An 11830-nucleotide genomic window follows, 5' to 3' on the forward strand; every position below is an offset into this window, starting at 1 on the left:
CATGACTGCTCGACTGCGCAGTGCCTGACCCGTCCTCTCTGCGACACTCTGCTCTTTCCACACTCGCGGCGACCACCACCACAACATGCTTCCTCCGGATGGATCATAAGGATGGCGTGCAACGACGGCTGGATCGACCCACAAACCACCCCTTCCGCCTCAACACAAGCAAAAAAACACGTCAACAACGGAGCTCGACTGCACCTTGTGCCGGAATAGGTGGAGGCCACACTGCGGGTCATGAGAGATGGACAATGAGAGGCGGCCGAGGCTACCATGTCTCAAGCCAGTGCAGGATATGCTCCTGCTTGGCGGTCCAGCTAACCTCCGCGTCACGGCCGTCTCCGGCGCGCTGGGTGGACATTCGTATGTCTCCCCATCCCCACGCACTTAGGCAACCTTGCCGCGGTGCACGCGCGGACGAAGGATTGGAGCCGCTGCTAGGGGACGGGACCACGGTCCGCTATAGCGCAGCCTCAGCAGTGTTTTGGGCGGTGTGGAAGGGAGCTGGTGTACGCAGTACGCTCGCCTCCTGCACGAACGGGGGCCCTGCTCTTTCACGAGTTAGGAACCTCCGCGGCGGCGGTCGAGCCGCATGGCGGGGCAAAGCAGCGGACGGAAGGGGGGGTGCAATGGTGAAGCGGGGCCTTGAACCTGTTAATGAAGTGACGAATGGAAGCGGCAGCGCCATCGGCGGCTGGACGGGTGGACAAGGGCGTGGCGCAAGATGTCTGATCTCTGATGACGGACGAAGAAGAGAAAGGGGATTTTTCCCTTACCCACATGTGGGCACTTAATTCCTGATTGATTGTTGTTTACAATCTACTTAGAGCTGTCGAATAACCAGGGTTAGTTCGTTTCTTGATCCATCCTGTGTGAGATTAAAATGCTTTGTGCCTTTTTACATGTTTTCTCTTCACAGAGAATGTGATATACTGATATGCATATGTTGGTCTATGGTATTTGCTCACATACTTTGTCTATACATCTTGATAAGTACTCCCCTATTTCTGCTATTAATCTACAAGTTTTTGGCGTGAGTCATATGTTGTGTAAACCCGCATTCTTGCTATATCTTGAGTTGTCACAATGTCTTACTATATTCAGGATTCAACTTAGGAGAGTGTACAGAACATGCAGCTCTGTATTGTTTCCGGTGTATGTTGGTCATGCATCGGATATCACTCAGTTTCTAGGAATTTCGAGATGGCATGTAAGCTTCTCCTATTTTATGTATTTTTACTTTCTCGAAATCTCTTTATTAATACCAATTGTGATTTTATTTCTGTCTGATGACTTAATATCATATTGTTTTAGCAAAGAAACCGACAAACAAGGAGAGAAAACTTAAGGTCTCTTTTGGTTCATAGCATAGAATTATCGTATGAATATGAATTTTGTAGGAAATGTGATAACATGTATCTCAAATCTTATGAGTAGGAATAGAAAACGAGATGTCATTTGGTTGATACCAAAGAAAATTTTTCATTGAGTCTAGGCTCATTTTTATTTTCCTATGAAATATGAAGGATAGGAACCAATCCTATGTAGGAATAGAAATCCATTCCTATGAACCAAAGGGCTCTAAAGAAAAAAATCCTATAAGAATCCTATCTTCTAGAATTTCTATGAAATTCCTCCAAACCAAAGAAGGCCTAAACAAGAGAGATGTAGATGTTGGTGTCTCATCAAACATGTATTGTGTATGGACTTTGTGGAACAATGAAGTAGAAAACCATCAAATACAAAGGTTGTGTCCCAGCAGTAACTAGGATTTTTTTTAGTGAAAGCAGTAACTAGATTTGATTTAGTTGAGTGACAAATAACAGGTGAGGCCCTATCTGAGAATGTATATGTTTATCCAAGAATGACCCCCTGGTACTTTTAATTATTTTTTGCTATTTTGCAAATTTATTTTTTGGGTGATAAAGAACGGATTAAGTTTTTTGGGTGATAAAGTACGGATTAAGTTTCCGGATTCACCGTTACAATACGTTTTTTTTCATAAATTTACGCTTTCAATTTATCAATAAAAAAACGTTCGATCCACCGCCTCTGCGTCCGCAAGGAAAAATAAATTGTAGCGTGTGGGGATCGAACTCACGCCCTGTGTTAAAATCGACGGGACAGAAACCAACTGGGCTGGCTGCCCTTTCTTTCCTTTAAATGGGATATGTGCTATAGAAAAAGAGGACACGGAAGAGATCCAACACAGAGGGGATATTCGGATGAATTTCTTAGAAAGAAGACATACCCCATAATGAGAAGGTGCAGCAAGACCAAATAACTGAAGTCAAAGATTTCTTCATAAAAATTACATGCAAAGACCACATAATGGGAAGGTCCGCATGGATCTGCTGCACGCATGCAGCGTGCATATGGCCTACGCATAGTGGTATGTTTTTTTATCATATGTATGCTTTTTTACTAATTCTAAAACGTATTAAATGATACTAATTATTCGATTGATTATTTTAAAACAACACCCAAAGTTTTTACTAAATCTAAAATAATTATAGATTAAGTGATACTAATTATTTGAGTTATTATTTTAAAACAACACCCAAACGAATTATACAAAAAAAATCGACCAGCGGAGATTTACTACTCATTTAAATGATGATGGAGAAGGGAGGTATTAATTGTTAGTTATTTTGTACTGTTGCAACGCACGGACACTTTTGCTATCTATATCTGTATCTATACCACCTATATATTAATAAAAGAGTTATTGCTTCTTACCACCGTAATTTCGTCCGTCCACCTCGTTCATGTAGTTTCGTATGGTTTGCCCGAGGTGGTACTATTTTTCTGCGCAGGTTCACGATCGTTCAATTTTATTTATGGACCACCAGCCGGCGTGTACGTCCGGCCAGGCTAGGCTGCAGCAAATGCACGAACTAGCCCATCTAGAAAGGGCTCTCGTAAAAACGGAAGAAAGTAAAATAGTCCCAACAAAAAGACACAGGTTTCTTCACGATAAAATAGTCCCACCTCGGCTTTTTTCATTGAATTCCACCGGTTCTTATAGTTCGCGTAAAATAGTCCCAACAAGTAGCTTGGGAATCAACAAAGATTGTGGGGCATACCATGCATGTTAAGGAGGTAACCAAGGAATCACATCAAACGGCAAGCTCCTTGGTTAATTAAGAGGTGGGATTGTGGGCAAGAATCAGTAAGCAATGAATGGTGGAAACCAAGGAATAACATGCATGGCATGATGCGGTACTCTGAATAAGAGAAGAAGGAATTGTGGGCAAGAATCACGAAGGAGAAAAATCTATGTGTGATGGCCAGCTAGGCCAGCGACTCCTGCATCCAGACGCCGAAGCTCGCAGGAAAGAGATGGTCGCTAGCAACATAGCGGCCGTCCATGGAGCCAAAGCAGCGACATGAAGTCAGCACGGTTTATACGCGCATGGATGGTGGCCTGAGCGGCTGCGCACATGCAACCTATTTGGGAATGGGTGCACGGGTATGGTACAAATGTTGGAAATATGCCCTAGAGGCAATAATAAATTGATTATTATTATATTTCCTTGTTCATGATAATCGTTTATTATCCATACTAGAATTGTATTGATAGGAAACTCAGATACATGTGTGGATACATAGACAACACCATGTCCCTAGTAAGCCTCTAGTTGACTAGCTCGTTGATCAATAGATGGTTACGGTTTCCTGACCATGGACATTGGATGTCGTTGATAACGGGATCACATCATTAGGAGAATGATGTGATGGACAAGACCCAATCCTAAGCATCGCACTAGATCGTGTAGTTCGTATGCTAAAGCTTTTCTAATGTCAAGTATCATTTCCTTAGACCATGAGATTGTGCAACTCCCGGATACCGTAGGAATGCTTTGGGTGTGCCAAACGTTACAACGTAACTGGGTGGCTATAAAGGTACACTACAGGTATCTCCGAAAGTGTCTGTTGGGTTGGCACGAATCAAGACTGGGATTTGTCACTCCGTGTGACGGAGAGGTATCTCTGGGCCCACTCGGTAGGACATCATCATAATGTGCACAATGTGATCAAGGAGTTGATTACGGGATGATGTGTTATGGAACGAGTAAAGAGACTTGCCGGTAACGAGATTGAACAAGGTATCGGGATACCGACGATCGAATCTCGGGCAAGTATCATACCGATAGACAAGGGAATTGTATACGGGATTGATTAAGTCCTTGACATCGTGGTTCATCCGATGAGATCATCGTGGAACATGTGGGAGCCAACATGGGTATCCAGATCCCGCTGTTGGTTATTGACCGGAGAACGTCTCGGTCATGTCTGCATGTCTCCCGAACCCGTAGGGTCTACACACTTAAGGTTCGATGACGCTAGGGTTATAAAGGAAGTTTGTATGTGGTTACCGAATGTTGTTCGAAGTCCTAGATGAGATCCCGGACATCACGAGGAGTTCCGAAATGGTCCGGAGGTAAAGATTTATATATGGGAAGTCCTGTTTTGGTCACCGGACAAGTTTCGGGGTCACCGGTATTGTACCGGGACCACCGGAAGGGTCCCGGGGGTCCACCGGGTGGGGCCACCTGCCCCGGGGGGCCACATGGGCTGTAGGGGTGTGCGCCTTGGCCTATATGGGCCAAGGGCACCAGCCCCAAGAGGCCCATGCGCCAAGAGATAAGGAAAGGAAGAGTCCTAAAGAGGGAAGGCACCTCCTAGGTGCCTTGGGGAGGAGGGACTCCTCCCTGGCCGCACCCTTCCTTGGAGGAAGGGCCAAGGCTGCGCCCCCCCCCCTCTCTCCCTTGCCCCTATATATATGTGGGGGGTGGGAGGACAGCCATACCAATGTTCTGGTGCAGCCCTCTCCTTCTCCCAAGTACTTCTCCTCTCCCATGATGCTTGGCGAAGCCGTGCAGGATTGCCACGCTCCTCCACCACCACCACGCTGTTGTGCTGCTGCTGGATGGAGTCTTCCTCAACCTCTCCCTCTCTCCTTGCTGGATCAAGGCGTGGGAGACATCGTCGGGTTGTACGTGTGTTGAACGCGGAGGTGCCGTCCGTTCGGCACTAGGATCTCCGGTGATTTGGATCACGACGAGTACGACTCCATCAACCCCGTTCTCTTGAACGCTTCCGCTTAGCGATCTACAAGGGTATGTAGATGCACTCTCCTTCCCTTCGTTGCTGGTCTCTCCATAGATAGATCTTGGTGACACGTAGGAAAATTTTGAATTTCTGCTACGTTCTGCAACAACAAACGGATACCACACTGGCTTGTGGCAACACTTGGGGCAGCTCCTAAGCATATTTGTATGTGCATATAACACACGTACCCATTTCATTTTCTTCCAAAGATTAATTTTCAAGTTTGATCGTACACACTGCCATTAGTATGAAGTCTGATAATAATGCAAGTCTCATTGCATGTTGTATATTTTTTCTTTGATAAATTACATAGCTTTCAAAGTGCACATATGACAACAAAGCTAGCTTCTATTGGATTTAATTATTATTGTGTTCAAGCTTCAGTGTGGATCTTTAGCACTTAATTTTCTGCCATGCTTGTAGAGGTAGAGAGACCATTTTGCCTCAGATGCCTGAAAGCTACTTAAGAATTTGGTGCAACTTAAGCATATAATATTTCTTTTCTATCGTTTTTTTATCACGGGACTAATTGAGTCGGAGGCGACGGCGAAGGAGGCGAGGCGATGTATGATCCACGCCGCCAAGGTTCGGCAGTCATGACCGAAGTGACGGAACCATCTTTTGAGGAAATTCGAAAGTATTCATGGGAGGAGAAAAAAGGAGGGGCGTCCCAATCCTGGCCCAAGTGGCAAGTTGATGATTTACTTTGCGCAACAGTGAAGTGAGGCACTAAGTGTTTATAATTCAAATTTTATTTATTTTATACCCGTTGCAACACATGGGCCCTTTTGCTAGTCTTTTTCTAATCTTTCCCTAATAATAAAGCACGGATTGACTCCGTGGATTCACCGTCACAATACGCTTCTTCCCGTGATTTTACGCTTTCACTTTGAATTTAAAACATATGCGAGGTGGTACTAAATTTTGTTTTCTTTCATTTGTCAGAGTCGATCGATTCGCTCAATCTGTTTATAATCCACGTCCTGGGCTATTTTTCCGGCCCATCCAGCCCAACCGTGCAAAAATAATAATGGTTGCACGCAGAATCGAGCTTGCAACCTCGTGCCTAACAACCTTTGACACAACCAACTAAGCTAGCTCCATCTGTGCTATAAGGAAAGTTCATTCAGGTTTCAAATAGTCCCACATCGCTCCCTCCAAACCAAACTTTGTAATTTAAAAGGATCTTCGAGTTTCCTGGGAATCAAGGAGCAGATTCGGGAATCAATAAGGAAGGAAATAATTTGCCCAATAAGGAAGGAAAAGAGGAAGAAATAATGATGGAAAGAGAGGGAAAAGAAAGGAAAGAGTGGATAGGTAAATAAGGAAGCAAATGGAGAAGGAAAGAGGGAAGAGCAGATAAGCAAATGGAATTGAATTCATAGAAGGAAAAAGAGAGGGATTTCGGTCTTGAAGAAGGAAAGAGGGAAGCAAATGAAATTGAATCCAAGAAGGAAAGAGGGATTTCGCTATTGAAAAAAATTGGACTGGTGGTGTTACTGTAAAAGTACATCCTAATCGGCCGGACGTGCTCGCTATGCACAACTATGGCCACCGGCTCCATCATCCCCTTTTCCTTCCACCTAATCATGAAAGTTTTTAATTAGAAACCATTTAGGTCATAATATCTTTTTAGTTCTTTTAGAAACTGATTTCAAATATTTTTCTGAAAAACCAATTCGTGTAGAACTTGGAGTAGAGCGAGCGATCCGTCTACAACTCGGAGTAGAACATAGGATTTGGAGGAGAGTGAGCGATTCGTCTACAACTCGAAGTAGAACAAAGGACTTGGAGCAGAGCGATATCGATGGAAGCTTTCAGGTTCAGCTTCGATCTAGAAACGCCGCTCGCTTTCAAGCTGATAAAATTTAGCTTTCTTTGAAATATGAAAATATTGTATTGCTGCTTTTCTTTACGAAAAAGTTTAAATTCTTCTTGTCATGCCTATTAGTAAGGTTGTGAATTTCTTAGTGTCCACTATATAAAAACAATAGTTTGACATATGTGAGCAATCTTCACTATCCAGATGCCTAAACAGTAATCAATGATATATCTAGCATGTACTATGTCATGTTTCATGTTCCGAACTACCATTTTGAATAACTCAACTATCATTCGGTCCATTGTTATTGTCATCAGCAACATGTCTCCCATGACCCAGTTTGTCGACCTTGCCACCCCTGATTCATAACAACATGCACTTGCTCTATACAAAAGCACATACATCCCTGAGCTTCGACCTTGCCACCCCTGATTAATTGTAAATGAAGACCAACAATGCTATCTGATGTGCATAGGATCCTAAAGGCAGTTTGATATGCTATCTAAGGAAGAATAGGATCATATGTCTCCGAGCATTGATTCACATCCCGTTGCAACGATGTATGTGCAAAACAGTCCTTGCACTTTTAGGTGACCTTGCCACCCCTGATTCATAACAACATGCACTTGCTCTGTACAAAAGCACATACATCCCCGAGCTTCGACCTTGCCACCCCTGATTAATTGTAAATGAAGACCAACAATGCTATCTGATGTGCATAGGATCCTAAAGGCAGTTTGACATGCTATCTAAGGAAGAATAGGATCGTATGTCTCCGAGCCTTTGATTCACATCCCGTTGCAACGATGTATGTGCAAAACAGTCCTTGCACTTTTAGGTATTAAACCCGCAATCCACATATAAGTAAAATAACGATTCGTTAGAAAGAAACATCAGTCGTAGGTTCCTTCCTTATCCTGAACTCTCGATCGCCGCCCTCCCTTAAAAAAAATGCTCCCCCCCACACACACCTCCCACCGACCTCCAGCGGCGCTCTTGCGCCCCAACCTCCCAACCCTGTCCTCACGCCTCCCACCCCAACCTCCGACGCGCCCCTGCGCTCTGCACTGCGTTCAAGCCCCTGTCCTGGCCGGTCTCCTCCGTGAGCACCTCCCACCCCAACCTTCTCCGTGTCGCCTATCACGCCCCATCACCGGTGTCTTCCCTCGGCACGCAGGAGAGCGCCAACACATAGCGAAGGGAACAATGAAGGTTTCGATGGTGGGGGCGCGGGCTCGGTCGCGGTTGCATTCATCCACCTCGCCAGCAGAGCAGCGCAAGGTCGGAGGCGTACCTCGTTTAGCATGGTTGTGGCCGATGTGTGCAACTTCTAGGAAGAGGTCGTGGGGGAGTGGAGGCCACGCCAGCGAGGCGTTCCCACCTACCACCCCGACCTTCGGCGCCGGCGGCACTCCTCCCGCCCCGATGTTCGGCGGCGCTGCAAAAATGGAGCCCAAACTACTGCTTCTCTCCTTCTCCTTCTCCTTTTCCCTCTGTTCTCCTCCCGAAACTCGCAGCAGAAGTTAAGTCGGGTTAGAAAGTCTCGGTTGTGTCCTGCTATAATATTTTATAGCACTCCTTCCTTTTCGGATGAGCACTAATATTTTGATGTTTAATCTTACTATAGATGTTTATTAAATTTGGATATAAAAACTGATGCACAATGGCACATGAAGCTGGTTGTGCCTTTATTTGCCCGGTGCAACGCATGGGCACGGATTGACTCCGTGGGTTCACCGTCACAATACACTTTCTTCTCATGTCATAATACGCTTTTACAATTTGTATAGACAAAATTGTAATATAAACAAGGTGATACTAATAATCTTTTCACTAATAATAAAGCGGCTATCATGGAAATAACGTTTCGTATTTTTTTCTTCCTATCGCAGCATGGATCTCTAGCAACACATAGTCGGCCCGCTCGGCCTCATCGCACGCACGTCCCCCCGCGAGCGCTTTTCTTCGCCGCCACCGGCTCCCCCCTCATCATCGCTGCATCCCGACCGCAAAGCTACCGGCCGGCACGAATCTGCGCCGCCCGTCCGATAACCTTCCTCTAGCAACCGCGCAACATCGGATCGAGCTATCCTCGGGTCCCTAACCTCAGTGGTCGTCACCATCGGGGCAGGTGGTGGACTGGCGGCGTGGACGTGGTGCCTGGCGGGGGAGGGGAGTGCCGCACTGCGAGCCTCGCTCCGGCGGGTTGCGCGCTCGCCTCGCCGGTACAGGAGTGGGCAGGCAGTGGTCGCCATGGCGCGGCCTGGGTGCCCGCTGTTCTCCTTGCGCACATGGTGCCACGGCTGGATCCGCAGCACCACCGCCCGCCGCCCATGCCGGCGCTCCCACAGCCACGTTCCCGTCCACCGTCGCCCGCACCCGCCTGCGCTCATCCATAGCGGCGTTCTTAATGGCTTCAGTGACCACGCCGCCTCGGCTGTGACCCAGGCCTGCTTGGCCGCCGGATGGATGGATACCGGCACTACAGGGCACAGACTTCATGCTCGTGCCGACGGAGTTCATCCTCGATGCCCTGGCTGCGACCCATATTGATTGGCCACCGGCTGGAAGGGGACGTCCTGCTCCTCCCGACTAAGCTTGATCGATGTGGGGCGGTGGTACAACCTGGTATGTGCGGCCTGCGGACACGCATCTTCTCTTGTTGTCCTGATGCTCTCTGCGCTAAATTTGTTATCTTATCTTACTGATTAGCAGGTGTTTAGCAGGACCACATGAGCGGTGACTAGCATCCAGTAGGAGGCAGCAAGGAGCAGTGAAAACTCTGAGCTAGCTGCTAGCAATGCACCCCCTCCGCTCTCATCTAAGTACATGGATTTTCAATGGCCAAACTACTCTCTTGTTTCTTTCTCTAGCGTTTCCAGTTTTCACTAACAATCCGTATTTGGTAAACCGTGAACCATGTTCATGAGTATCTGCCCACAACCTGTTTGATGATATGCATACGAAGGATTGAGATACATTCTAATTTTTAGGTCAAGCTCTTACCTCTGTTTAGAAAATCAATATGAAGAAACAGGTGTATCTGGTGTATGATCTACACTTAGAACAAGTGTATCTGTTGTTCCAAGCTGCCGGCATTGACGGCCAAAGAGTCGGCGAGGGTCCACGGTTCATTTGTTTTCGTGGGGATTATTCAGTACAATGCGATCTACACTTAAGCCAATCCGATCCAGGTGAAATCGGAAGTTGGTAGATTATTCCGACGACGGGGCTTTTACTTGTGCGGCTCTGTATGTATGCTTTCAACTTGAAAATTGCCTGATTTTATCAATTATTGCTTGATGAAAGACCAACCAGTTTATGCCTAACATTTGCATCTCTACATTTATGCAGTACCATTCCATAGCTCTCAAGGCATCAGGTCTGCTTTAGAGACAAACTCTCGCTCGGTTTAGTTTCCATGTTGTGTTATATTCCGATGAACTATATTCATTACAAACGGTAAGCTGAAGTAGATTAATTAAAAAGGATAATAAATTTGCTCAATCCATGGTCAGTTGCTGAACTGACCAGGAGCTGCACTTCAAGGAGCTAACTGTTCACTATAAAATAGCCATAAATTTGTTAGTGTTTAGGGTATTCATCCACTCGGTGTCCTGTATCTGAATTTTGTGATCTGGAAAATTTTACCGGTTATTTCATAGTAAAATTATAGAGTTGTTCTCCCTCTATTTTGCTAATCTGCTCACTTGCTTACAGTAAATAAATAATTATATTATCAGAAGTGGTGATTTCAAGGAAAAGAAACAAACATTTTGAGGTCTCTGCTATCGCACCTGTACTGGCAGTACATGGTGACATTTGTTGGTGCTCTATTCAGTTCAGTGGAGATTGCTCCTTCAGTCACCATGCGAATCCATGTCTAGCATGTTTAGTCACATTGAACTCTTCCAACTTTTCTTAAGCTATGTTGTACAGACACACAAGTTTGCTGCTGAATATGAATCAATTTACTGTGATTTTTCATTATCATGTAACGTGTTCTTTTATCTGATGAACAATAATATAATTTCATGCCTAAAATCATAGTTTGGGCATGTATCTCTCTGCCATCTAATTTCGCTTAATTAATTGAAGAGACAGCCGACCACCCCCTTTCTATTGTATAGTTATTCCGTGCACGTGATTACGTGAATGTTTATGTTATATATTTGATATTTTTTATGCACTCGGTTTTTTCCGTGTGTGAACTTTGCATACTCAACACTGGGTAGGAGGAAATATTTGCATTTCTAAAGGGTCAGTGCATTGTTGTAAATGAGTTACCATCAAAGAGGTTCTCACATTTTCTGTTGAAAGTAGTGGCTCAAGCTATCTCATAAAGCTATATTGTAGATGTCCCTTCGTGCTGATTTTTCATGGTTACTACATGGTAGACACATTTACCAACCATCCTCCGAAAAAGGGAAACTACAATAATTCATATCAAAACATTTCTTACAACCTGAGGCAATATCCATCATTCAATAAACATTCAAGACGAGGACTATATAGTGCCTCGGTCCAAAATCAATTTTGTGTAACATATATCTTGAAGATGCATATTCTATGGTTCAATACCAATTTTGTGTACATCAAGAATCATTGTCGGCCTTTTTTTTACTATTGAGTTACTCGTCTCCACTGCTGACAATGATGCTTGATGTATAAAAAATTGGTATTGAACCATAGAATATGCATCTTCAAGATATATGTTACACAAAATTGATTTTGGACCATAGATATTTATGCCCCTTGCAACGCACGGGCTCATTTACTTTATATGATAGTTCTAATTTCTTTGATTCTATATATGATGATTTTCCATTGAAACCATCTAAGTATTTTATTTGATGGCCGTTGGTTTCATGTATTTCCCTTTTTGCTTGA

The 11830-nt window shown here is 44.8% G+C and overlaps 1 long non-coding RNA gene across 1 annotated transcript; it reads left to right on the forward strand.

The window, feature by feature from the left end:
* Positions 1-8871: 8871 nt before the first annotated feature.
* LOC125508740 lies at positions 8872-11437 on the forward strand. The gene is made up of 3 exons (XR_007283742.1): positions 8872-9568; positions 9656-10191; positions 10295-11437. It is a non-coding gene; the product is annotated as an uncharacterized LOC125508740 (long non-coding RNA).
* The last annotated feature ends 393 nt before the right edge of the window (positions 11438-11830 follow it).

This window comes from Triticum urartu, chromosome 5 (genome assembly GCF_003073215.2).
Source record: "Triticum urartu cultivar G1812 chromosome 5, Tu2.1, whole genome shotgun sequence".
Classification (NCBI taxonomy): Eukaryota; Viridiplantae; Streptophyta; class Magnoliopsida; order Poales; family Poaceae; genus Triticum; species Triticum urartu.